This window comes from Rhinolophus hipposideros (assembly GCF_964194185.1).
Source record: "Rhinolophus hipposideros genome assembly, chromosome: 5".
Classification (NCBI taxonomy): Eukaryota; Metazoa; Chordata; class Mammalia; order Chiroptera; family Rhinolophidae; genus Rhinolophus; species Rhinolophus hipposideros.
In genome coordinates this window covers 43119287-43146719 of record NC_138051.1, presented here as the reverse complement: position 1 = coordinate 43146719, position 27433 = coordinate 43119287, and the positions used below count along the sequence as shown (strand labels likewise).

Genomic DNA, 27433 nt, shown 5'->3' with positions numbered 1-27433 from the left:
CCCTCAGTGTGGTTATTTCATTACTTACTAGGATTTCACTCTTTGAAGGCAAAAGGGAAGACCGGCTCTTTGAACACTGACAATGCTCAAAAATTATCTGTTGGATGGATACATGAATAAGTGAATGAGTGAAGGAATGCACCTAGAAAGCTACTATTAAGACCCAGTGTCAGGGTGAGTTAACACAGTGAGTCACCACGAGTACTTGGTCCATTATTTAAGTGTCACAATTCACAATCTGAAAATACTTCAGAACATAATAAACTCTCCCAGCCCCAACACAAATAAGTTGCCAGAACCATGGCCTAAACCTGAATGGCAGTGTGTACATGTGGTAGCATTACTACGCTTTTATGTGCTCAAGAAATGCCAACTTCTTACCAGAACTGTTTTGTATTTTTTTGTCTCTTTCTGCATTTGGAAGTAGCCATCCAGATGTTTAATGGAACATATCCATATGAAAAATCTACAAGCCCTTCAGTTATGAATATTTTATTCAATGCCAGGCATCCTTAATTTGAAAACAATAGCAATAATAACAAAACTACTATAATTTGAGTTTTTATGCCAGATACAATGTTAAGTGCTTTGCATATATTTCCTCCCGAAGAAAGACATCATAACAGCTCTGTGGGAACATATATTATCCTAACTTTTTCATAAAGAAACAAGGCTCCAAGAAATTGAGCGGCAGAATCAAAATTTGGCCTTAGGACCATGTGGACTTCTGGAGACTAATAGTTTTCTGGAAGGAATATAGTGCAGGTTGGATATACAGAGAACACACAGCAAGGGTTGTTGCTTATCTTTAAGGAGTGAGACTTTTATTTGCTAAGGCCTGAGTGAAGTTTCACTTTGGTGAACAAAAATACAACCATAAAACACTGAAAGTGAAAATTTCCGACATTGAAAATCTAGGTGGTTAATTTTACAGCTTACTGCAAATGCAGATCAGTTGTACAAAGACAGGTACAAAGTTGAACAAAGACAGAGCCTCCTCACCAATATTTTATGGGGTCTCAGGACTGATTTATTGCCTTATTCTACCAGGAAAAGAGGTGGAACAGTCCAGAGTAAAGGAAGAACCCAGCTAAGATTCCATTCAGGGAGCCTGCAATGTATTTAATTAAGGGACAAGAAAGAAAATAAGTGGGTAAATTTCCTCTGTAGATACAGGATTTACAATATGTAACCAAAATACATGAAACTTTTACTTCAGAGCTTCAGGAATTAATGATTTTTTCTGAAGTAGGAACCATGAGAAAATGTAAATTTATAGTCATGAAATGTCTCAGAGTTGAAGAGAATACAGTTAGCATTTCTGTCTCTACCTATCACGAGGTAAAAGTGCTTTCATAATTATGGCTTATATTTATTATGATATTTCATAGTGTTAATCTGGCAGAGGGATCTTATTTCTCATTTAGAACAAGATACAGGAAAAAAATGAAGAAAAAATATGGAAGCATAGCGAAGGCACATTCATTTGATATATTCTGTCCACTTTCTTGTAGCATTGTCTTCCAATATCGTATCTTTTATATTTTTTAATTGCCTAATTAAATGAAAATTGGGTTCTAGGTATGCAAAATTTTTGAATAGTGGCAGAAAAATATTTCTGGCCAAACACCACAGTTTTATAGCTTGAGTGCACTCATGAATGTGTTTCTATAATATACACTGTATGTACATAATATGCATATATAACAATGTATAAATACAAACACTTTGCAATAAAATGCTGATTTTGTTCCTGTATCTTTTGGTGAGTTTCTTTCATCGAAGTCAATTGTGGTGGTGGTGGTGGTCCCACCCCCCTGCCCAGGACTGCATTAGGCTTCGGGCATGAGCAGGTGTCATGATTCTATCCATAGAGACGTAGGGGAGGTCTGTTCCTAGGAAAGATTTCTTAGAAGATTTGGTCTCTTGATATGTTCGATTCTCATCTGGAATGTGCCAGTCTTAATGAGAACATGAAAAGAGCTAGCCGAGGAGAAACTGACAGGCTGAGAAGAGCAGAGAACATAGAAAGCATGCGAATCTTTGATGACATTGTTGAGCCTTGTTGCCACCCCATCCTAGGACTTCTTATTCTGTGACTTAATAATACGTCCTCATTGTTTAAGCAATTTTGAGTTGCGTTTTCTGTTGTTTGTAGTCAAACCCTAAATGACGGACCAGCTATTGTGTTTTAAGAACTATGCTGGCCAATTTTACTTATTCACTCTAACTAATTTCACATCTCTTTATTATAAGAACTGTTCTCTCCATTTAACAGAAAAAGAAACTAAGATTCTTAGAGAAACTATTTTCTTGTATCTAGTTAGCAGACAGAGCAGAATTCCATCGAAGTCAGTCTGACATCGAAAGTTATCATTTAAAAATCTTTGTATGTGTTCGTGTATACAAGGTCAGACAATTAAGTTCGCGAACTCATCCTAGAAAAAGTACTCCATACCTCACTGCTGAATATCACTACTGTCACCCTCAAAGTACTCCTTGGGAAGCTATGCACCAATGTCAGCGCCTAGTCCACCCTTCAAAGCAATTTTGGAACTCTTTTTCTGGAATGGCCATCAGAGCTGTCATCGTATTAACCCTTGATGTCCTGAATATCATCAAAATGTCTTCCTTTCAATATTTCCTTTATCTTGGGGTAGAGAAAGAAGTCATTGGGGGCCAGATCAGGTGAGTAGGGAGGGTGTTCCAATAGTTATTTGTTTACTGACTAAAAACTCCCTCACAGACAGTGCCGTGTGACCTGGTGCATTGTTGTGATGCAAGAGCCATGAATTGTTGGAGAAACATGAATTGTTGGAAAGTCAGGCCATCTAACTTTTTCATGCAGCCCTTTCAGCACTTCCAAATAGTAAAGTTGGTTAAACATCCAGTTGGTACAAATTCATAATGAATAATCCCTCTGATATCAAAAAAGGTTAGCAACATCATTGCAACCCATTCGCAAACATAATTGTCAAAACTCGTAAGTGTGGTGGTATTGAATTTTTAATATATGTCAACAACATTTATATACCTACAGTGCAGGTGTTACCATTTATCTCATATTTGACTCTGATAAAATGTTAAAAATAGTGGGGCATAATTGAGGGAATATGCAACAAAACAGAGAAAAGTAATTATTACCAAATTTCCTTCTCCATTGTGAGTTACTTATTTTCCTTCTTGTGGGTCAGATAATTCAAAACTCTATTCTTGTGGCTGAGACATCATGCTGGATAACAAATGCATTAAAAACTTGTCAACTTGAACAGAGTAATGAGTAAGTGTTTTAAGGGAGATATGTCTCTAAAGAAAATACTGAATCAAAGATGGCAAATATAGGGGCTACCACACACCCTCCCTTTTTCATAGGAGAATTTGCTAATCAATCAAGGCATTCTTTTTCTCCCTGACCTTGGACGTGCTCCCACAAATCTCTACAACACAAACTTCAACAGTCATTACCAGGCAGTTAGGTTTGGCTTTCTACTTTGAAACTCATTTGCCCTGTCTGTCCTACACACAAGTTCAGTGGGGGTTGGCTCTTCGGGGATATAACTGAAAATTACAGGGAAATTGTGCAACGGTAGTGTATCAACCCCCGAGAGCCGAATGAGGTGCAATTACTGCTAACTGAAAATATTATCTATGCATGTCTGAAAATTCAGTCTAAAAACTACATTAGCAGCAGTGAAGTTTAAGTGATCCCAAAAGAAAAGGGCAAAGTGTTGTAAAAATGTAAATGGCAATAATAAATTTGAGAAGTTGGACTATTTTTGTCTGTCTCTTTTTATAGATAGCTATATGCACATTTGTGAAGTGGATTCATAGTTTTAAAATCATCATTATCTGATCCTACTACCTAGGTAATTAAAATATGAAAATATAGCATTAAGGAATCCTACTACTAAAGAGCAACTTGGAGATCATCTAGACTCTCTCAGCTGCCCATCCCCACCTTACTTTGTTCTAATGAGAAAACGAAAGCCTGCGAGGCCAGTGCCTTATCCATGGATATCAGGTTGCCTAAGAGTTGAGCCAGGCTAGGTTTCCAGACTCCCAGCTCTGTCCTCTTACTCCTTTCTGAAACTGTTCTGACAGCCTTGTCAGTGATGGGTGTACATTTTGAACTTTAAAATTACATTAAACCTTACAGATTAGCTAAGTGTGTGGCAAAGAAAAAAAAAAAAAAAAGAGAGAGAGAGGGGCCGGCCCGGTGGCTCAGCTGGTTGGAGCTCCATGCTCCTAACTCCGAAGGCTGCCGGTTCAATTCCCACATGGGCCAGTGGGCTCTCAACCACAAGGTTGCTGGTTCAATTCCTCGACTCCCGCAAGGGATGGTGGGCTGCGCCCCCTGCAACTAGCAACGGCAACTGGACCTGGAGCTGAGCTGTTCCCTCCACAACTAAGATTGAAAGGGCAACAACTTGAAGCTGAATAGCACCCTCTACAACTAAGACTGAACAGGACAACAACTTGACTTGGAAAAAAGGCCTGGAAGTACACACTGTTCCCCAATAAAGTCCTATTCCCCTTCCCCAATAAAAAAAAAAAAAAATCTTTAAAAAAAAAAAAAAGAGAGATAAGCTCAGAGAGTGAGGGATAGACTCTGAAAACTTTCTATAGTTCTTTGGAGACCTAGAAGAACACAGGCTCTTGATTTTCTCATTGACCTCTGAGGGCATCAAGCGCCATGAGCTAGAGGTGGTCTTGGCTTTCAGTGGATGGGGTGGGGTAGGCTTACCTGAGGAAACCCATCCAATTGACCATCAAAGCCAGAGCCAATGCCAGAGCTAGCAAAGGATGACTGGCTTATCTCCATTACCTTTTGTCAAGCAATCTTTGCTGAAACCGGCAGCTCCATTAGAACACCTTCCTATAGTCCTCCAAAATGGTCCTCTGGTCCCCAAATGCCCCTTCTTTATTCTGTCACCCCATGGAAAACAACTAGATCCAGGGACCCTGTAAGTTAATTAGGTAAGTAATATTCACCCTCACAAGAAAGAGATGGCTATATGTAGTATGCTCAGTACAAGTAGGACATGAAGATCAGTAAGGTTAATTTTTGTGTTGTTACTACTATAATGATATTTAAAAGCCCCCAGCTGATTATTCTAAAAGTAACAGGGCCCTCCACACCACTGATTATCTATGATTTTATTGTTTCTTCCACTGATCGAATCGTGGAGGTTCTATAGTAAGTAGTTGAGATTTTGGGCTTTGACGCCAGACAGGATTGGGTACGAATTCTGACTCTGTCACTGTGTGTTCCTAGCGAGGTACACCAACTGTGGTGGACAGAATAATGTCCACACCCCTCCCCCAAGATGTCCACGCCCTACTTGCTATAACCTGTGAATGTGTTACTTGACATGGCAAGTGTGATTAAATAAAGTATCTTAAAATAGAGCAATTTTCCTGGATTCTCGATGTGGGCCCAATGTGTAATCCCAGAGTCCTTGAAAGATGGAAGAGGAAGGCGTAAGTGTGCAAGAAGGAGATGTGACCATGAAAGCATAAGTCAGGGTCATGGGCTGGCTGGCTGTGAAGATGGAGGAAGGGACCACGAGCAAAGAAGTGCAGGCAGCCTCTGAAGCTGGAACAGACAAGGGCACGGATTCGCCCTTGAGCCTCTGGAAGGAACAGCCCTGCCAACATCTTGATTGCGGCCTAATGAGCCCGCTGACTTCCAGAATTGTGAGGTGGTAACTCTGTGTTGTTCTAGGACTCTTAGTTTGTGGTAATCCTTACAATAGCAATAGGAAAGTGATGCTCCTTGAACATCTTTGTCCTCATTGATAAAATGGGAATAAAAAACATATGGCCCAAAGGGCTGATCTGAGGATTATATAAGAGAATGTAAATAAAAATATTTCAGAGCTTGGCAGAGTAAGAACTCAATAAATGTTCACTGTCATTAAGCATATAGTATCATCATATAGAGTAGGGATTTATATATTGCTGATTATAATAAACAGTGATTCCATAAAGTGTCATTCATTGTATCATAATAATACCCTCCAACTGAGCAGCACTTATCTGCTTCTCACGAAGCACTTTCACCTCTACTGTCTTATTCGATGCTCATTATAATCGTGAATCCACAGATGAGGAGAACAGGTCTCTGAAGGGACAGTGCTTTCCCTAGGTCACTCAGAGAGTGTGCTGTTAGCCAAAGCTGGAGTCTAGGTCATCTGATTCCAAATACAGTAGGCTCTCAATCTCATCACGCAGCTTACAGAAATACGCACGGAATGCAGAATGTTCACATGAAACAAAAATGATAAGCCAAATGATGATGGGTTGTTCATCGCACACCAGACCATTTCCCGTATGACCTCATCCAGGGAAGTTTTCTGCCGGGGCCTCTAGCCTCCGCTCCTCCAAGCACAGCTCGAGTTCTCTCTCTAATGCATCTAGTCAATTGTGCAAAGCACAAGGGAAAAAATTCCATCCTGAATGCAGCAGGCAATCACCTTATGCCCTGAAGCATGAAGTTTGATTACCCTTATCTCAGTTTATCATTAAATCAAAAAATGTTGCTATGAATACTGGCTCAGGACTCCATTTATGAAATGATATAGGCCAGTCAGCAGAAATAAGTGAGTCCCCTTTTTCTTTCTTAATTTCTGCTCACGGTGAAGATCTTTTGCAAACTGGGAGGAAAAAAAAAAAAAGCCTTTTTTGCTTTCAGCAGACCTGATCACGTTCTTCACTCTTTCATGAGCTAGCCAGGAAGCCTTTGACTTGTAACCATTCTCCCGGTGACACAGGCAAAAGGTTTCTGACCTACTACCTACTGGCCTGCCCACATGAGCCTTGAAGTCTAAAGCCTTGTTTGGATGGGAATCTACACTCTGGCTACACTAGAGACCTATTTCTCAAAGTGTGGTCAAGGGACAAAACAGGGCACAAGTCACTTGTGGTATTTGTTAAAAATGCAGACTCCTGGGCCCCATTCCAGACCCATAGGTGCTGGGGCTCTGTTAATTTGCATTTTAACCCTATGTGATTCTGATGAATTTTAAAGTGTGAGGACCACTGGTAGAGATCAAAGAAGTGGGTGATGACAGGGATGGTCTACAAGTGCCTGAATTTTCACAGTACTATTCAGGTTTTCATGAGCCCGGGAGGCCATCAGCAGAGAACACATGCCAATCATCTACCTTGTCCTTCAGCACAGCCAACAATGGCAGCCAGATTTCTGACATTATGAATCTAAAACATCTGACATTCGGGTGAGGGATACGCAACCAGGCGTCATGGTCTGGGGTCAATCTCCAGGCCACTGGACCTCTCCTGCCAAACTCCCCTTTCCAATCTGGCTGAATTTGTGGCAAGCGTAGTGGGGTGGGGGTGGAGCGTAGTTGGTTGTGAAACTGGCTGCAAAGTCTATGTATCAGTTAAAGAGGTATGATAAAATCTCAGGTGAGAAGATTGCACAGTATAAGGGGTAAATGCATGGACTCTGGAGCCAGACTGCATTTACTTTTAGTTAACAGACACTGAGATATATACAGCACTCACTACATGCCAAGCACTGTTCTAAGTGCTGTTCAAATATTAATTCATTTATGTCTCACAACAACCCTACCACGTGGGTCCTTCCATCATCATCCACCTTTTTCGTGGTGAAACTGAGGCTCAGAGACATTGTGCAATTTACTCAAGATCATACAGCTTATCACTCACGCAGCCACGATGCACATCCCGAAAAGCTGGCCATCAAGTTCATGTTCTTAAGCCCCCTACCACACTGCTTCTCGTGGCTCTAAGTCTCCTGCCCCTACTATTCATTAGCTGTTCGACCCTGGGAAAATTACTTATTTCCCATCCCTCAGCTGCCTCCCTGTGTAAAATGAGGATAGTACTAATAACAGTACCCATTTCATAGAATGATCAAATGATTTAATATATGCACTTGAAAGAGTGTCAGGCACATAGTAAGCACGGAACAAATGCTAGCTCTTAGCTATTAGTCCTACACTCTCAGGGGTAGTGTGAGGATTAAATGAGATAACATATGGAAAGTGCTAGGCACGGTGCCAGGGCACACGGCGAGCACACAGTAAGTGCTAGCTGTTATTATCAGTCAGGGCGAGCCAGGCCAGTTTATTTTAGGTCTTGTCTGGAAGGCAACTGTGCTCTAGGCAGAGGGAGGCAGCATGCCCTTCACTTCAAAAAGTAACTGGGTGGGAGCCAGACTAATTACTAGACTCAACAGGTTCTCTGCTTTAAGTCAGTGGAATGTTCCTGAAAAGTTCCCGATACTAAATTTGTACATGCTTAATCCTTTCCCCCCATTGACCTATTTTATAATTTCTGATTGATCTTTCATTGGCAGTGATTCTTCAGACTTAAGAGTCTTCTCTCAGACTGTCTGTCATATAACTATTAACTTGTAAAAGACTTAAATATACCAAGGAAAATTGAACTACTGGAGCAATTCCTGGCCAAGCAATTGGCTTAATGATTCCCTAATGGAAATGTTTTCATTTTATTTTTCCTTTATTATGTGTTCTACTAAGCATGCTCATACTATACAGAACTTCCAGTTTTTCTTCCCACAAAGCTTATCACCTCCACTATTAAATGTAACCATGGGTTGATTACAATTTATGTTAACTCAAGGGGTTAATGATGGCTTGGAAACCCTCATACCCAAACAGCCTCGCTTGCAGTAGGGATGGGCATGAGGAGAAGGAGGAAGGAGGTGTAGGAGGTGGTAAGGTAGGGTGCTGGGGACCACTGATGGGGGGTGAGTTTATCCTGAAAGCTCAGATTCAAAGGGGTGCTGAATTCCCAGGGATTCTGAAGGATGCGGTTTTTAAAACGAAAGTATTAGTAACTTTCCAAGCCGTTGACTGCTACTTTTTCACTCAATTCCAAAAAGGCACTCAATAGCTACAACCCTATCCCTTGCACAGTTTACCAGCCACCATAGGCTATAACTGCAACGCAATGAAAGGTTAAACTCAACACATTTACAGAAATATTTACTGCATGTCTACTATGTGTCACGCACTCTGCTAACTTACGGGGTGAGTAGGTAGTCCAGCCTCTTGGGGACTGCAGTCTAGTGGGCACCCAGACTCCAACTCATATCATTCTCAGTTTCAACACATTTCTACTTTCTCTTCCACTTCCTATCTCCCCATTCCCTTCTTGCACCACTCCAAATTCCCACATATTATGCAATTTATTCTTTATTATCGAGTTTATGTCTAGAGTCTTTTCGAGTTTTTTTAAAAAAGATGAAGCTGATGAGGCAGCAATCTTCTAGTTTGGTTCTGCTAAACACTATTGTGAAGAGAAACCATTCTTGCCAGATAATCTGAGGCAAATCACACCATTTTTTGCAATGTTCATGTGTGACACTGAACCAGTTGGTAGTCGATATGGGGGTTTTAGTACTGATCACGGAGCTGTCTACTAGTAAATCGTCACAAGATTGATCCCATTCATTCTGATGGCTTAAGCAGCGGGGCCATCTGTGGAATGACCAGAGACACTTAATAAGTATTTGTGGATTGCACGGCAAACTGCCTCTTCACACCTGAAATGCAAGTCTGTCCTAGGTTAGGACTTCACACGTGGACAACTGACCGAGACCCTCACTCCCACCCCAGGGCCTTTGCCTAAGCTGTTCTCTATGCCTGGAATGCCCTCCCTCTCACCACCTCCTGTACTGTCCACCTGTCCAAATCCTACCTAGTTCAAGGGCCGGCTCAAATATCAGTGGCTCCACAAAGCCTTCTCTGACCATCCTCACCAGAAATAACCTCTTACTCCGCTCAGTTTCCATAGGTCTGTGTGTATATTTCCTGGCACTTAAAACATTCTCCATTTTATTTTGGCTATGTGCTTACCTCCTCTTTTCTATACTACTCAGCAAGACCCTTGAGCTCTGGAACCGTGTCATGTTCCTCTTTGAACCCTCTCCCCACCCTGGCACCTACTTGTACAGAGCAGACACTTGGTAAAAATGAGCTGGATGAACAAATGGTTACCCCAGCAATGACAAAAACAGAAACAACTGCCACATTCTTTATTCCTTCTTCTTTTGCCTCTCCTCCTCCTCCTTCTGTAGCTTTTAAAAATACATTTACGAGATCCACCAATTACCCACGAGAGGTTTGGGGACTTACTGATAAATGTAGACAACTCTGCAGACCAAAAAAGCTTCCAGAGACCCTTAGAATGACAAGTGAGGCTCAGGCCAAGGCCGTTCGGACTCTAGGGGAGTCTGAGTCCCTTGACTGCTCACAGCCGGCTCCTGGGGAATGAAAGCGTTATTTTCTCAAAGAGCTTCATCTGCTCTGGTTCATGTGTGCCAGGTCCTCAGCTGAGTAGAAACTCCAGAGTTTATTTTTAAATACAGACTCCAATAATAGGGTAAGTAAGTAACTGCAGATCCTCCGGAGGCCTGACTCTACATGCACCGACATATTGGACTTTTTAAAACCTGTATTTCCTTCCCATAAATACATGTTGAAAACCTTAAATTTCAGCATTATATGTAGTGGTAATGTTACTTTTTTCCCCTCCCATGGGAATCCTGAATAAAAGAGAATTAACAAAAAAATGCTGGGTGACAATTTCTCAGCAATGTTTTTGATGACTCATAGAGGTAAAAGGATTCTTCCACAACCATAACGAAGAAAAATGTATATTACAATCTAATACAGTCGAACTTTCCTCCTGGTGCCACTACACACACTTGCGCAGCTACAGCTCTCACTGTCTTCGCTGATGGGGCGCATAAATACTCGTGGGAAATGGGACAAGGATACATAATGGATCTTCACCTGCCAAGACCAGGGAAATGAATGTCAATCGCACCCTGATGCAGAGGCAGTTTTTGATGGAGAGTGATAAATATTGCCATTTGTCGTACGCCGCTGTAATTTTGGACAATTTTGGCACCAATTTTGGAGAAAAATGGTGCCAGAAGAGAACTGTTCGGGGCCACTTGAAGGGTGTGTCATATCTGGCCAACAGGAATAAAAATGAAGAAGAGTACAACAATATGATTTAGTGCAGAGAAAGGTTACAATTTAAGAGCATACCCATTCTGTTCATATTATTTCATTAAGTATAAAAATTTCCTTCAGAATCTGACTCTTTTATTGAAAAACAAGTGTCAGAAATACCAGGGACTCAGAAAATTGCAGAATGGTCCTCGCTCCTGGAAACAATTCAGTGCAGTAATGAAAATGTGGGCAGAGAGGTCAGGCAGACCCTGTCCAAATCCTGACTAAACACCTCCCTGCTGTGTAACTTTAGGGAAATGACGACTTCTCTGGAGCCTGATTTTTCTTTTTTGATACAGCACTGATGATAGAAGAACCTACCTCATGCAGCTGTTTGGGGGTTATGTGATATAATAAAGATCTGAGTAGGGTGCCTAGAATTTAGTAAACAGACCAACAAGTGGTGGGTATTGTGGTTGCTTCCCTTTATCCCTCTTCATCATCATCATCATCATCATCATCACATTGAAGGAGACCAAAGTTTTGTCACCCTGAAGCTGCCTTTTGGGATGTTGATTTTAAGCTGTTCCTTAAGAAACAAAAGACTCTGAAAGAAGACTCTGACCCTCCCCCCTTTTCTGCCTAAGAGAGTCAGACAGAAAACCCTGCTTCCGGAAGGAGATTTTAGGATGTCGCCTAAGCCTAATTTGAATTAAGTATGGTAAATAGGAATGCTTCAGGAAGGGGCCTGTTGGCTTGATATCCCCTGCCTCATTATTTCTGTGTTGTCCAGCAAGGATTTGCCTGCCACGAGGGCTGCACTCTGCTCTTCTCAACTACGTGTAAGTGGCCCATTCTCACTTCCCACACTAAGACCCTGTCCCCCTTCCTTTACTCCTTTGTCCAAAATGTCTTCTATACCCAATGTTGCCTCACTGTGTTTGGAATTTTCACACCTATGTGAATTTCCCAGGCACACGTACTAAAATTTGATTTTCTCCGGTTACTGTCTGTTATTTTGATTACTATTAGCCCAACTAGAAGAACTTAGTGGGCGAGAATTGTTTTTTAGGTCCCACTGTATCATCCTAGCTGTTATGTACCTGATTTCACTTGTAAATATTAGTCAAAGAAGCAAGAAGACGATCTCCCCCAGAATATGAGACACATCAAACTGCCCTTCCTGTATCCAACGTCAAAAGCAGTACTTCTAATCATAATGTTTTTGTAAGCTTGGTAACATGACCTAACAAATACAGCCACCTAATTCATGTCATTCTTGCTTTAATAAGCAATGACTACAAGTCTCTTCTTATGTAAAAAGAAGAAAAAAAAGTGATAGAAAGCATTGGATGCTATTAAACCTGGGCCCCATAATCAGGCATATCACATGTTCTTTGTGAAAAGTGGGGAACCAGTAACCTGTTCAGTTCTCCAAAGAATTAGAGACAAGGGCTTTCCTGCTTTCAGTCATTTGGATCACAAGCTAAAAGGCTACTTCATTTCTTCCTCTTTTCAATAGACTGAATTCTGAAGGTCTAGGATGAGTGGTGTCTGAATGGCTCCATCTCATTCTATAATTCTGGTGGTTTCATCGTATCAAGACTAGAGAGGCTTTCCTGTGGGTCATGTAAGGTTGGAGCAAGTAAATGGAACATGCCTCTGCAAGCCTGCAGGTGTGCCCCCAGAAATGGATGAAGGGCCCTGTGCAGGTTGCCAAACAACGGAAAGTTCCTGTTCTGGGTGTTAACTTGAGTTACCACAGCCAGACAATGCTGCCAGTGGTGTGGAAGAAAAAAATTGCTGTAGCCAGCTGTGCTGTTCACAGTCGGATGGTTTCTGTGTAGCTCCAAATGGTGATGGAGCCAGCAGCCTGTTGTAGCCAAGAGCAGGATGATAGATGATCTACATACTGTGTCCAAGTAGAGAGAACGGCAGAAGTTCACTTCAGGGTTGTTAAAATGCTAATCTGGGTGAGTTAACAAAAGCTTAATAGAAAAGAGAAGTTTGAGAAATAAGTACACCTCATGTGGTATCTCTATGGACCACCAATTTGATGGCCCTTGGTTACATAAACAGTTGCTTTTCAAAGTAAGAATGGTTCCTAGTTTTCCTGTTGGGAGGAATGGAAGCAGCTTCAGTTATCAGCTGCACTACCACTGTTTTCAGGGGCTGAAGAGAAAAAGTCAGCCGGACAACAGCCACCTCAACTAAAAAAGATTATGATATGCTCAGTATAGTTATATGATTTTTATTCTCTCTGTGTATCACGTGACTACATCAAAACACACTTTTTCCCAACTGGAAGTTGGCAGCAGGTCACAAAATAAGCAGCAACCTAAGATACTGGCTTTGGTAGATTATAACACTGTCTCCATTCACATAAGCCACCAAGAAGAGTGCGATCTCCCATTCTAATGACACTTTCATTACATGAACTACAATAAATACATTGAATTTATTAGTGTTAAAGGCAGGAAAGCTGGACTACTGTAGATGCTTGGTATGGACAATCTTACTTTAAAATCTCTTGAATAAAATAATATGCTCACCCCAAAGGGTATTTACATTTCTTGCCATTCTCTATTTCTTTTCATTCTTAAGTTGAACATACAGAAACATGTTTGCCTCACCTGGTGTTGGAATATTGTTAGCCTAGCTCCTTGCAAACAAGGATACGCAGTAAATACTGAGTGGTTGGCATATCACAAGTGCCTCTTGCTTCCCCTAGAAATGAATCCAGAATATGCAGGTTTAAAGTCTATTAGGTGAAATAAAAGGTAATATTTTATCCTGCAATATGCTAAGGAAGGAGTTCACCTCCTATGGTTACACCAATAATGGTTAGGCATTCAGCCAGGCTCTTAACGCTGCATAAAATGCATCAGAAGGGTGAAAAATGACCCTATTTCAGATGCATTTTTCACTCCTTGTATCTTAGCGAAATTCACAAGCAAGAACAATGACTAAGCTAATTACCAAGGTTCATTATGATGGAGCAGCAAGAACTGAAGAACTTCTTCAGTTTCAGTAAGTTCTTAACAATTATGGGCATCTTTGTGACTCAAAGCTCTGATTCCTGCTTACTTGCCTGTGTGCCTTTCAAACAACAGAAACCACCACACAGGATGTGGGGGCACACTTACCCTGAGCACAGTTACTGGGCAGAACCTTCCTGTGCAGCAAGCAGCCAGTGATCTGGAGTCCCCTGGATTTCTAAGTTGCCCTTACTCTAAAGACTAAGAGGTTTACGTCACTGTCATCTTTCAAATCCATCAAACTAGGGGAGACATGACCAGATGGTGCTATCAGAGGGTACCAAAAAAAAAAAAAGAAAGAAAGAAAGAAATGGGCAGAATGCCCACAAATCTAAATCAAACTCCAGTTAACCAGCTGTTTGGTGATGGGGAAGTCACAATATTCCTGGTATACTGTCCTGCATCACAGAAATGTTTCTCTAAAAAGGTTATGTATGTAGCATCCCTAGTAGAAATGAGGACAGGTAGCAATATTCTGTAGGAGCCAATAAGAAATAGTAGTTGGTTGTTAATCTAACTAAATGAGCCAATGGAAGAAAATGGTCTACTAAACAATGTATTTGGGTAATCTTAGGGTTATTTATTTAACTGTCTTTCCGAGAGCACATTCTAGAGACCCAAATCAAAGCACAGACATTAACTATAAAAAAAAGAAACTCAGCTATGACTGAGCTCTAGTTTATTTACCTTCAGATGTTTAAAATCATAGTAATACAGGCCCAAATCTCAGAGCTTATCTGGTAATTTCTATTTATCTAAGCCAGGGTAAATGTTTATGTGATATTTGCCAGCCTGACAAAACATGCCTGTCATTCACTACCTTCAACATGACTACACACAACTTAATTTCCTGAGTTAGATACCTGAGAGAGCTAAGGGATTTTTTTTTTTTAACAACATGAATAAACCAGCATCAAAACCTATTGTTTAAACCACCACAAGGATAGTAAAATCCTCACCTTGAGCTGTCTGCGATAAGATTTCTCAATTCTACAAGGAAAAAACACCTTGAAAAAAATTCTCAGACCAAGTATTTCTCCTATTCTGAGACAGAGACCAATCCAATTTAGAAAAATGTTAAACCTTTTCCTGGGACTTCAGCCTTGAAATAAACAAAATTATCCATTTTATTGCCCCAAATATCAAGTAGATACTGCAGACTTGAAATTCTTAGCAGCTAGAAGTTCTTGGGAAAATTGCCCTGGATACTTCTGTTCCCAAGAAACCGTAAACACTTCGTTATTTTTAAGGGAGAGTAACCCCCTGTAGAGGTGGACATAGGTCCAATTACTGTTTACAAAGTCTATATATCTACAGTAATGATCTATTGTCCCTTCTGTGTGAAAATCACCCAGCTGAGAGCGGCGAGATACTGGGATGCTGGAACTTGGGTTACTGAATGGTCACCTCAGAACCGGGGGCACTCCCGACTGTCTCTAATACTGTAATTAATACCGCTGCTTCATTCCGCGTCACTTCCATGACATTTAGCCTTTCACAAGTTCAGGATTTAAACAATCACCTGAACAGCTCCGGTCCTGACAGTCGACTTAGCAGAAAATTTTCAAACCCAGTTCTTATGCACACCTTCCAGTCCTTTATGACCTTTTATTTCAATCCAAGAGTTAGACACGACAGAGGAAGCTTTAAACCCTTTTAATTCCCCCAAGGCGGCTGCTGTATCAGTTTCTGCAGACCAGGAACGCATATCGCTGTCAAGACTGGAAATAAAAGTTTCCCTACCTTCCTCCTCACCATCCCCCTGCCAGCGGCTGCCGACGCGAGGGGAGGCTCCCACCCGGCTGCAGGACGCCTCCTGGAGTGGGAGAAGGGGCTCATGCACAATTGACTCTTCCTTATTTGTTTCCATCCATAATTGATGGGTAGATGAGAACGTAACACATCTCAGCGCCGGGCTCTTGCCGCCGGGCGGAGACCCTGTCCAAGACGCTTCCGTAAATCATTTCCAGCCGGAGAACAAAGCACGGAAAGTTGCGGGGGAGACTGGCCGGGAGGAGAAACCCGGGCGCCGGGTGGGAGATGGGGTGGGCGGCGGGGAGCTCCCGGCCCCAGAGACCGCCCGCGGCGCGCTCCGAAAGCAGGGGGAGACCGAGAGTGGGTAGTGCCCGCCCTCTGGGCAGGAGCCCCCGCTGGATGGAGCCCGGAGGGCGGAGGTGGCCGAGTCCCCGGAACCCCCACCACTCGCTGTACTGGGGCCGTCCAACCCCGGGGCGCACTGACAGGTAGCTGTCGTCGGCTGCGAGCTGCTCGGGTCTCGGCGGCTGCGCTGCGCCCCTTTTCCAGGCGCAGGCGAGGGCTGGCGCGTCCGTTCCCAGCCGGGCGCGGCGCGGCCCGATCCAGGCGGTCCCAGCGTCCGCTCCGGGGCAGGCGGGCGGAAGGGGGCGGCCGAGCCCGCAGCCCGCTCCTTTGGCCTTGGCTCGGCTCTCTTGCTGGCTGGAGACGCCGTCCCCGACCCCAAAGCAGCCTGATAATGTGCGGGGGAGCGCGGAGCTGGCGCTGCCTGGCAAGAAACTTTTACTTGCCCTCTCCTTCTGCTTTGACTCGGATGGGTTGCACATTTCAGGGGGGCCTCCAAGTGCATGTGCCCTTCCCCCCAAGCACCCAGCTCTGCCAGGTTTGACGGGTCCGCCAAACCTCTCCAGCCCCTCTGCGCGTCCCTTGCACCGCAGGCGGGGAAAGCTGATTAGAAAAGAAATCAACTCTCCAGTGACAACGTACACACACACACACACACACACACGTACGCACACACCCGCTACGATTCAGGCTGTGAGGATCTGGGTCCGATCCCCAGCAGGCGCCCTGAGCATTAGCAAATCTTTACAAGAGAGGGTCTTACCTCATGGGGGGAGGCTGGTTTAAAAAAAAAAAAAAAGGCTTGTCAAGCGCAAGGAAAAAACATAAAGCAAAAATGAAAAATATACATGTATATCCCACTGTCTCTTTAGGTCTTGGCTTCCACGATATAATCCTGAAACTCGCCACCACCAGTCCTTGCAGCAAAAACAGCAGCGGGACGAAGCGGGAGCAAAACAAACCGAGGCACGGCAAATGGTGTAATTCGATCCATCTCCAAGTCAATCCATCAGGCGAGCCGGAGCCTGGTTCCCTCCCCGACTCGGCACCTCGCAGCCCGGGGCCCACCCCCAGGCGCGGACTGCGGGAGGCGCGGGTGGCGCGGCGCGCTCGCCCTTTCCCGAGCTCCCCGGCCAGCGCCGCCTGGAGGCCCCCAGCCCGGCGCCGCGGCCCCGCTGACCCTTCAGTGGCCTCCGCCTCCCTCCTCCCCCGCGCTCTGCTGCACACCCTCCTTCTCCCCACCTCTGAAGAGCTGCTCCTTCCAGCAACTCCCAGCGCCTGTCATCCAGCTCGCGGTGGCTGCTGCAGCCTGCGAAGCCGCCTTTTGCTTCCCTTCTTCCTTCCCTGTTTTTCTCACTCGCTTCCTCACTTTTCTTTTTCAGAGCTTTCCTCCAGACATCCAGAGGACAAATCATTGCAGCCCAGAGGAACTGCAGGCGCAGTTGCTCCGTAAAGTTCTTCCTTACTTTCCTAATCTAAAATTTATTTTTTAAGCACACCGTTACAAACCAGCCCCTGTATTACCTTTTTCGCCCCCCCCCTCATTTCTCTTTATAACCACTAAGCAAAACAGCTGGGGAGAAGCAATCAAACATTGCTTCATCTTTATAAAATACAGAAATTGCCTACTAAAAATCCCATTTCTACTTTGAATGAAAACCATTCAGTACAGTATAATTTTGCAGGCTAATGAGCCGGTTTTACAGGCAAGTGTTTCGTGTAATATGTTGTGGGAGAAATGAAAATGTCCTTGAAGTGACATCATTTAAAATTGACTGTCACAAATGAAAGGGAAAAAAAAGTCACATATTCCAAAACAAGAGGATGTGAATCCAAACTTCATTTCCAAGAACGGGCTGTGTTTTATTAATTTCCAGTTGAATTATGAATCACTGAGGGCGCTAAATAGCTGGAATGAACCATGACGCCCCTATTTAAAGAAAAAGAAAGAAGAGAGGTTTTTCACCAAACTTTTAATTTTCATTTGAGTATAGTTAATTACTGTAAAAGAGAGAAGAAGGGGAGAGAAAGGATTTTCCTTTCCTTGATGGTTCCTACTTTCTCCTCAGCACAATTAAATGTTTACATTTTTTAGGAAAATGCCCTATTCTGAGTTGTTTCTGCATCTTCCACTGATAGCCTTGAAAAGGAACTCATAAAGGCACCCCAAGGGACTGCTGCGGGACTCTCATCCTGTTTTCTCTGTAGTTAACACTTTGTTACCAAAATGAAGGAGGGAGGAGGAAGGGGTTTCTTAAAATATAAACTCTTCCTGCTGTTCTCCCTATTGGAAGAAAGGGGTAGGGGGCGGAAAGAACAGCTTTGGCAATACTGCTGAGTTTTCTGTTGTTAAGGCTTTTGTTGGCTGGCTGACTGGTGTTTTTTGGTTGTGCTGGGCTCTGACATCATTGCAAGTTACTTGGCAGTCAGGGCCCTTCCCCAGCCAACTTCTGACCCAGAAAGCTGTGCCTATTTTACTGGCATCCAGTTTTTCTGCATTTTCTCCATCAAGGGAGCAAGCCCCGCTCCATGCAGAGGGCTCTGCACTGAATGAAGATGCAAGGTGACCGGTGGCTTGATGAGGAATCAAACTGCCATCCACCTGGAGGCAGAAAGCTCCTGAGCTGTCCTGTGTCTGCTGTAGCAGCAAAGAAGTTCAATTCTCTAGATTCCCAAATTCTTTGCTGAAATTCTGTGATAGCCGACTCTCCAGAGTGCCATCCCAGAGAGTGCAGTTGACCCTACACTGAGTTCTTCAACCCAGGAATGATTCCAGAACGATATGCGGATGGGTCATTTTGAGCCAAAAATTAGACGTCTTTTCAGTTTCAATATCAGTCTAGATCTAAGAGCCAATTCCTGTGTTAGGTCCACTGGGGGAGGAGAAGTAGGGAAGTGAATAATCCACTGACGTCAAAAGACCGGTACTCTTTATCTTTTGGTAAGGATCAAAATATCACTCTTAAGGCTCATCATTTCCCTGGTTCCCAGAATCTTGACAGTCAGGATTGGTGAAAAAAAAGTGGCACTCTTTTTATTTGGCTTTTCATGGCAAGAATTCTAAGGAAACTGCTCATTCTTTATGTAGTTTATTTGCATCTGGCTCTTTCAATTGATTTTACACACTGTTAACCTGCTAGCCCTGTTTACTTCTTTAGTTCAAGTCCTCCCCCACCATCACCACCACCACCACCACCACCTTATGCTCTATGCTCTAGCATTGCCCCACTGCTTGCAGCTCCCCACTGTGTCACATGTGTTTTAGGTTTCTGGGTGTTCACTTGTGGGGCCTCTGATGTCTGGGGTATTCTTTCCCCCTAATTTCATGTACTGTAATTTCTGCTTGTCTAGACTTTTAACAAAAAATTTGTGTAGGTGTCAAACTTTCCCTCATCCTGCTACCTATAGGATGGGTTTAAGCACCTCTCTTCTGTACTCTCCTAGCAAATTCACTTAGGTAACTTACCAAATTGATGGAAACATATCTGTTTAGGATGTTTTCCCTACTGGATTCTTCTTAACAGTAGGGATCTTGTCTTATCTACTTGGACAAGCACCAGTGCCTAGCAGTGCCTGGCATTTAATGGTCACTCAATACATATTTGTTAAACAGATCTAATCATGTAACCCACTACTTTTCCACACGCTTTTATGTGCCAAACCAGAGCACATAGTCATCTCTAGATTGTACGCTCCTCAAGAGTAGGGACTTATTCACCAAGGCCCCAGGGCAAGCAAGCATAGTACCTGTATAAGGGTATTTTTTCAATGAATGAATAATAAGGGAAGGAAAAGAGGGAGGGAGGGAAGAAAGAAAGGATGAAAGAAGGAAGGGAGGGAGGAAGGAAGAGAATAAGGAAGGAAGATATTTGGCTCTTTTCACACCCAGAAAGAATACTTAAAGGACTCGGTGCTATGTAGATGGTTAGTCATTATGCTTTAGTGTTAGCTGCATACATCTCCCATCAATGATATGTAGTAACTTAATTTACAACCTGTGTTTTTGTTTCTTCACTTTAGGAGTAAAGTTCAGAATTTTATTTCTATGTTTGATTCTCAATCTAGTTTTAAGAATAAAAGCTATCTATGGGGCCAGCCCGGTGGCTCAGGTGGTTAAAGCTCCATGCTCCTAACTCCGAAGGCTGCCGGTTCGATTCCCACATGACCAGTGGGATCTCAACCACAAGGTTGCCAGTTTGACTCCTGCAAGGGATGGTGGGCTGCGCCCCCTGCAACTAGCAACTGGCAACTGGACCTGGAGCTGAGCTGTGCCCTCCACAGCTAAGACTGAAAGATCAACAATTTGAAGCTGAATGGCACCCTCCACAACTAAGATTGAAAGGACAACAACTTGACTTGGAAAAAAGTCCTGGAAGTACACACTGTTCCCCAATAAAGTCCTGTTCGCCTTCCCCAATAAAATCTTAAAAAAAAAAAAAATCAAAATGTTAACATTAAAGAGTTAATCTATAGATCTGTTTCAAATTTTTAAAAAAAGAAGAAAAGCTATCTAAAAATTATAGAAAATCTGTGTGTAATAGTCAGCATAATAGTCAGTAAAAGTTTTCGTAACTATAACAGTTATTAAACAAAGCATTAGAGCTAAATATATGCCAAACTCTGTTCCAAGCGTTTTACAAGTGTTATTATAACTCAACAAGTCTATGAGGTAAATGCCATCATTATCTTCATTTTACAGAAGAGGAAGCTGAGGCTTAGAAAGTTTCAGTGACTTGCCTAAAGTCACACAGGTAGTAATTAAGTAGGATTTGAACCCTACCTCTTACTTAGTTGTAATAGTGATTAATAGTGAGATAAAAGTAATTAGCAATAGTAAACAGCGAAGGCTTTGGAACATTAGACGACCTGGATTCCTATCCAGACTCTTCCTCTCGAGAAAATTTATCTGACTGTGCTGTGCTTCAGTCTTCTCATCTGTGAAACAGGGTTGATAACAATACTTCAGATGGATTTTACGAAGATGGAATGTGATAATGCATGTAAAGTGTTTAGCATCTTACCTGGAACACAGCAAACACTGAATAAATATTAGCCAATGTTACTCAATCTGCCCTGAAGGCAGTGCAATCTTAGAATCCTGCAGAATTGGATCAGAAAGTTAATCCTACCTCACATCAAATGTGAGATTTAGGACAAAGGTATATGGTACACAATAGATTTACAATACATTTTTGTTTCATTCTATCTCCTACCTTCCCACATCTATGAGTATATATAACTGCAGATACACACACTATTCATTATCCAGTTGATATAAAGTAACATTTTGTATGAATTTTAATGAATGATACAGATTAGGATGCAGAATTTCATGTTTCAAAATAAAGAGATAGAGGTATTGAGATTTCAAAGGTAGCTACCGCTTCTGTGATTACTTTAATTTGGAAAGCACACATAGTAGTCCTTGCGTTCGCACATTATAGAAAGTGCTTTTGTGGCAAGGGATTGCTTTCCAAACTAATCTAAGCTCTCCATGACATGATAAATCATTAATAATATAGACCCAGATCTCAGCATCTGCATAGGCACAGCTGGCCTCCTTGTGTCAATAGTCTGCATATGAAAGTGACTCTGCCAAGATATTTCACTTTAATGAAAAATATTTATCATGGTAAATCTTCAACCTCAAGATTTTACTGACATAATTCATTTCTATCATTATGTACTATGAGAGTATACCACCACAGCTATGCTTATGCTTGGAATGATAAAAATGTGCTTTTTTAGTCGTTTTGATTACTCGATCTTCACATGAATAATTTTTGCTGTACACTCTGAGTAAAGGGACTGCACCGTGCTTTTATAGAAATGGTAAATCAGTTACCTACCTAATTTTGCTAATGACTCCGCAGGCACAACTGTGTGGAAGGATACTAGGGCTCAAGCCAAATGAAAACAATTAAGCTTCTTTTTTTTCCCCCATCAGAAAAATGAACAGCAAATAGTCTTTAATAATGCTAGCTCTTCTGAAAACAGACAAGGGATTGGAATGCTATCACCATTTTATCAAAGGTGTTTTGAACAAACAGAAGCAAAATAAACTTTTTGGAACGAGGAGCACATAAAAAGATGATAACTCAGCCAGAATTGCTTAATTATACTTAAACATACTTTGGGAAGGAATACTTAGGATACAGGGAAACCAGTTTACATCCTAGCTGATCAGATAGATGTAAGGAAGCTGAGATGGTGTCAATTCCTGACAGCCTTCTCTCCACAAATTTACAGTAACCAACCTCTGACCTTGAAGAATTGGGGATGAATAGTATCCATTAAATGTTAGAATGTGTTAACAAAGGAGCAAGAGAAGGAAAATAGCCAAAAGTAGTAGAGAATTAGAACATTTTATCTGTTTAAATATTTTTAAATTTGTTTTTAAAAGCAAACCTCCCTGCCTAATCTTATTTTCAGTTTTTTTGTTTTGTTTTTGTTTGTTTGTTTATTGCTTAAGCCAATGTTAAGATTCAAACAAAGGGAGTAGAAAGTAACTGTGTACCTATTACGGCCCAGATACTGGCTGGCCACAATAACATCAGTTAATTCTTCCCATAGCTCTTGGAGACAGACATCATTTAGGAACAAAGAAACCAGACTTGTTTAAGTTAACCATCTTGTCAGGGTTTTCAGCCCCATTAGATGATGGAGTTTGGGGTCTAATACAGGTCTGTTTGGCTTTCAAGCCTAATTTTCTTTCTAGGACACCATGCTATGAAAACATAAAAAGAGTATAGGTTTGAAAAAAAAATAAGTCTTGGATAACAAAAGAAATAAAAACATTTAAAAACCCACAACTAGATGCTCAAAGCTAGGTTAAAAATATGTACTTCAATTTCTAATTCTTTGATAGTTTTTCCTTGTTACATACAAACTAGTGTCAGGAACTCTGCATTGGGATTTATAGAATAGTTTAAACTTCTGTACATTATATGCATTCTATTATGTATTTCTGAATTACGTATAAATAATGAGAAAAAAGATCTGTTCAACAGCATATGAATTTATATTAAAATAAACCTTACTGGTTAAGCTACAAATGTTTCAATTAACAGTTAGGATCATATAATTGCAACTTTTGCCAAAAACAAAAAAAAATAAAAAAAATCCTAATCACTGAATTCTGTATATACAAGAACTACTGAATTACGTATATACAAGAACTACTGAATTACGTAGAGCTATAGACTCAATTCATTGCTAGAAACCACTAGTATGGTCAATCAGTTAAAAAAAAAAGAGAGAGAATAGGATTCTGGGTAATTTACATCTTTCCAAATAAAGGCACACAAAAGATATATTTATTTTCTTTCCTTTTGCTGTCTCAGCTAAGATGTTTGCTATTATGGACATCTTATTAATATTGAATAGATTAGATTCATTAAAAAAATTACACTGCTAATATGCGAGGGCATGAAGGATAGTATGTGTGTGGGAGACAGGCAGAAGTTGACATTCTGGGATAAGAATTAATAGCAAACACTGTTCGCATTCTGCTGTGATTATAGGATTTGTCTAAAATCCCAAATGTCCTATTAAGCTGTGCTGAAGTGGCAAGGCTCAGAAGCACATGGGGGGATACGTTTGTCCAACACTATTTAAATCTGGCTCTGGGCTATGATGTCACTGAATTAGCAACAACACAAACAAGGTGACAGGAGGTAACGCTCTCTCTGCCAGCCCCAGCTACAGGGGTTTCATTTATGTCCTAGAAGAAAGTGCGGGAGAAACGTACCGTTTGTCTAACCTTTGGTTAGTTCCACAAAGTGGTCTGCCCAAGTTCTCTTTGTCCACAGATCACCTTGGCCCTTGAACCAAGAATCTATCTTCGGTTGACAGCCAGCAAGTAAAAACAATTAAGGCCTATACAATTTTATAACAGACTTTCTTCTCAGGTTGGCCCTACCAATCAAGTTAGATTTAAACATTATTTGATTCACTTAACTGTAGTCCAGGATGAGCTCTTTGATGGCTGTCGTTTAAAAGCTTAAACTGTGATGTGTGCTGAAAAAAAATCACTTCAAACTTATATACTTAAGGAAAGCTTTAAAAAAAAGCCTCACAGAGTTTGCCATTGCCTGAATTTGTATTTCAATTACAAAACCAAAGGAAGAAACCGTTTCGCGAAGAGCCTTTCTGGAAAATCCAGAAAGGCCCAGGACTGTTTACAGAAATTAGAATATTTCTATGTTATAGATGTATTCAATGGTTGACTTTTTAAATCGTATTACATTTAGATACATGCACATACACTGTGTGTGTGTGTGTGTGTGTGTGTGTGTGTGTGTGTTTCATCTAAAAGTTCCTGTTTAAAAGCTTTGTGATTTCTTTTGCTATATTAAAATCTTTGGAACTATGCTCATAAACTACCCCAATGTGTTCTGAATTTCTGGGTCATAATTGCAGAATAAACAGATTCATTTCTCATCACAAATTTTAATTAAGAATTCCAGTTATTCAATTATTTGCTAATGAATAATGCCTACACAGTACCAAAGCATACTATTAAATATGTTTACTCAAAAGTACGTTTTATAAAGATAGTTTCCATGGGTCACTGTCTCATTTTTAAGTCATCAACTTTACATTATATAAAAAGAGGAAAACGCTGATCTCTGATTTCATTGAGATACATGGGAATTCAGGAGACAAGAACAGTCCATAATTGCTGGGAATAAATTAATTTAATATTAAAGTCTAGTCAGTCATGCCTTCAACTCCTTATAAATATCAAGCTACTGGATTCTGTGATTTAACTTTATTTAAATCATTTGATGAGGCTACCCGATTGCCCACTCATTGGCCGGGCTTTGCCTAGAAGAGGGGGCAGCGGAGACAATGATTTTCCATATGTTTATTTGTTAGACTTTTGAGAAAACTACCCCAGTCTGGGTTACTGATTTCTTAAATATGCTCTTGGTCCCCATGTAATAAGGGAATAATCAATATTCTTGCTTTTCACTTATTTGCCATCTTTCATGATGATGAACAAAAGATATAAATAAACAAACAAGTAAGCAACCCATTTTGATATTGGGTAAGTGTGCAGCATACAGAAGGGGGATATTTCTGGAAATTTCAAGCAAAGTTAACCCTTTCAAGTTAAATCACTAGAAACATAAAAGGCTGAGATAGACTATGTGCAGAAATGTTTTTCCTAAGAGACAGCGAGTTCCAAGGGAACAGGGGACCTTCCAAATCAAATCAGGCATTACAAAATCCATCAAGGTGACAAGGAGATATCCCCCCAGATAAAGAATACAACTCAGGTGGAGGAGGGCAGGATCATTCACTCATTCTTCCTTGCATACATTCACTTCACCATTTGTTATTAATAACAGCAACCTGCTTTGTGTAAAGCACTGTGCAGAGATAAATGAGAAATACCTTGCATTTAGACAGCAACTTACAGTTTGAAAAGCAGTTTTATCAGTCAGAGTCCTGGCAGGGAACAGATGGCACATTTGGCTGGGGTAATTTGAGGAGTCTTTAATAAAGGGACTATTTGTAAAGGTGTGGGCAGAGTGCAGGGAAATCACAAGAGAGAGTTTCCAGGGGCTTGACGACCAAGGAGCCAAGGAGGAAGCCATTAGCAGAACCTGAGACACAGTAGTAATGTGGAAAGGACCCCTTTGCTTAGAGGTCAACATCTAGAGGTACAGGGTAGAGAAAAAGGACAGGGAGTGGATCTGGTGGAGCAAATGGAAATTCACTATTTAATTTTATTTTGATCCTTATAGAACACTAGGTGGTAGGGATCCTCACTTTGCACATGAGAAAACTGAAAGTAGGAGATTTGCTTTTCACGACTTATACAGCAGAGCCAGAACTCAAATCCGAGTCTTCTGAATCTAAGTATGGTGCTTATCACACTGTCTCCCTATTCCCTCCCCCTTTGTTACACATATCATTATGTTTTATCACCCACTAAACTGAGCTTCTTGAAAGAAAGAGACCTAGGTCTTTGTATCATTAGTGTCTAGAATAGTGACGGGGACAGGAACCCTGGGGACATCTGATGGATGGAATAACGAGAGAGAGTGTGCAAGCTAACTGGTGAGACAGATGTACCAGAGGCTAACTTCACGCATGGCAGAATACTGTAAACGCTAAATCCCGAGGTGGAGGGAGAGTGCTGTAGAAAGACAGAAAAGGGGGAAATGAATAATAGGTGGGTTGTAAACGACTTCATGACGTGGGGTCATAAGAGCAGACCCAAACACACTGAAAGACAAGTGTCAAAGGTAGAGGACTACAACCGAGTTATTGTGGACTGAGCAGGAGAGGGTGAAAGGGCCTGGCGTAGCTGGGCATGATTGGCATTCTTGGAGACAAGGAGTAGGAAATACGACCGGAAGGACAGGATTGAATCGTTGTATGGAATTTCTGAATTGGCACTTGGGGTGTTTAGAAGCCATAGATTTGTGAGGAAAAGATGACCATGATCTAGGCTGTACTTTGAGAGATAACATTAAAACCAGAGGAAGGAACAGATTGCAAAAGCAGGTTTCAGAAGTAGGGATGCTAGTGTAGTGGTCAGGACAAAAGATGACTTCAGGGGCGGTGGAATCACTAGAAAAGTAGGAATATATACCAGAGACACAGTAGAGTGGGCTGATGTTTGAATGTCAGAGGTGGGGGGGGGGGTGTTTGAATGTTGGGGTGGGTGGGGGAGATTTTTCCAAGTTTCTTAATGTGATTTTAAGAAAAGTTGTATTATTTTGGGGAGATTGAGATACAGGTGGTGGAGCAAGTTTGCAGGGGGCATAACTGAGTTTGGTTTTGGATAAGTGGAGCTTATAAGGTGCCTGCATGGTGTCCGTGAAGGGATGCCCAGTGTTGGAAACTTATTATAATTACAGTTAGTAGACTGGGGAAGTTTTCTATTTTCCAGAAAAACACCAAAATCTAAATGAGCCAAATACATACAGGAAAGTAAGAGGAAATCTAGTTTTTATCAAATGACCTAGGTTGGCCTACATGCTCTCTGAAGTCTTATGTGCTCAGAAACACTGAAATGAGAAACTTTAATCCTTTCCACTCCTGGATTGTTTCTCCAACACGGAAACTACAGTGGAGAATTACGAAGTTATTCCCATTCCTCGCTCACGTCTTATAAACAGGAAAAGTATTTTATCTAATACCTTTTTAAGTTGAGTTTCAGTGATACTTTTTCAGCCTGGCATTTTTATAGAAAATGTGAATAGATACTTTTAAAATGTTTTGTGAAACTATCCAAAATCTTTATTTTAGAAATATTAGGGGAACTCTGGTCTTACTGTGGTGTAGATTAGAAAAATGTCCCCAAAT

General features: G+C 41.5%; 1 protein-coding gene across 14 annotated transcripts in view; it reads right to left on the bottom strand.

Annotated features, from left to right (window-relative positions):
* SEMA6D (semaphorin 6D) overlaps positions 1–27433 on the bottom strand; it is a gene marked incomplete at its 3' end in the record, with an annotated part of 573645 nt that overhangs the window by 41757 nt on the left and 504455 nt on the right. For 3 of the 14 annotated variants that reach the window (XM_081049655.1, XM_081049642.1, XM_081049644.1), the window contains exon 1: positions 16872–17262. The exons of 6 other annotated variants lie outside the window; for them this stretch is intronic. Of the gene's footprint in view, positions 1–15754; positions 15872–16871; positions 17269–17350; positions 17447–27433 lie in introns of those variants that run through there. 5 more of the 14 variants (XM_081049640.1, XM_081049653.1, XM_081049639.1 and 2 more) reach the window with 5 other exon arrangements.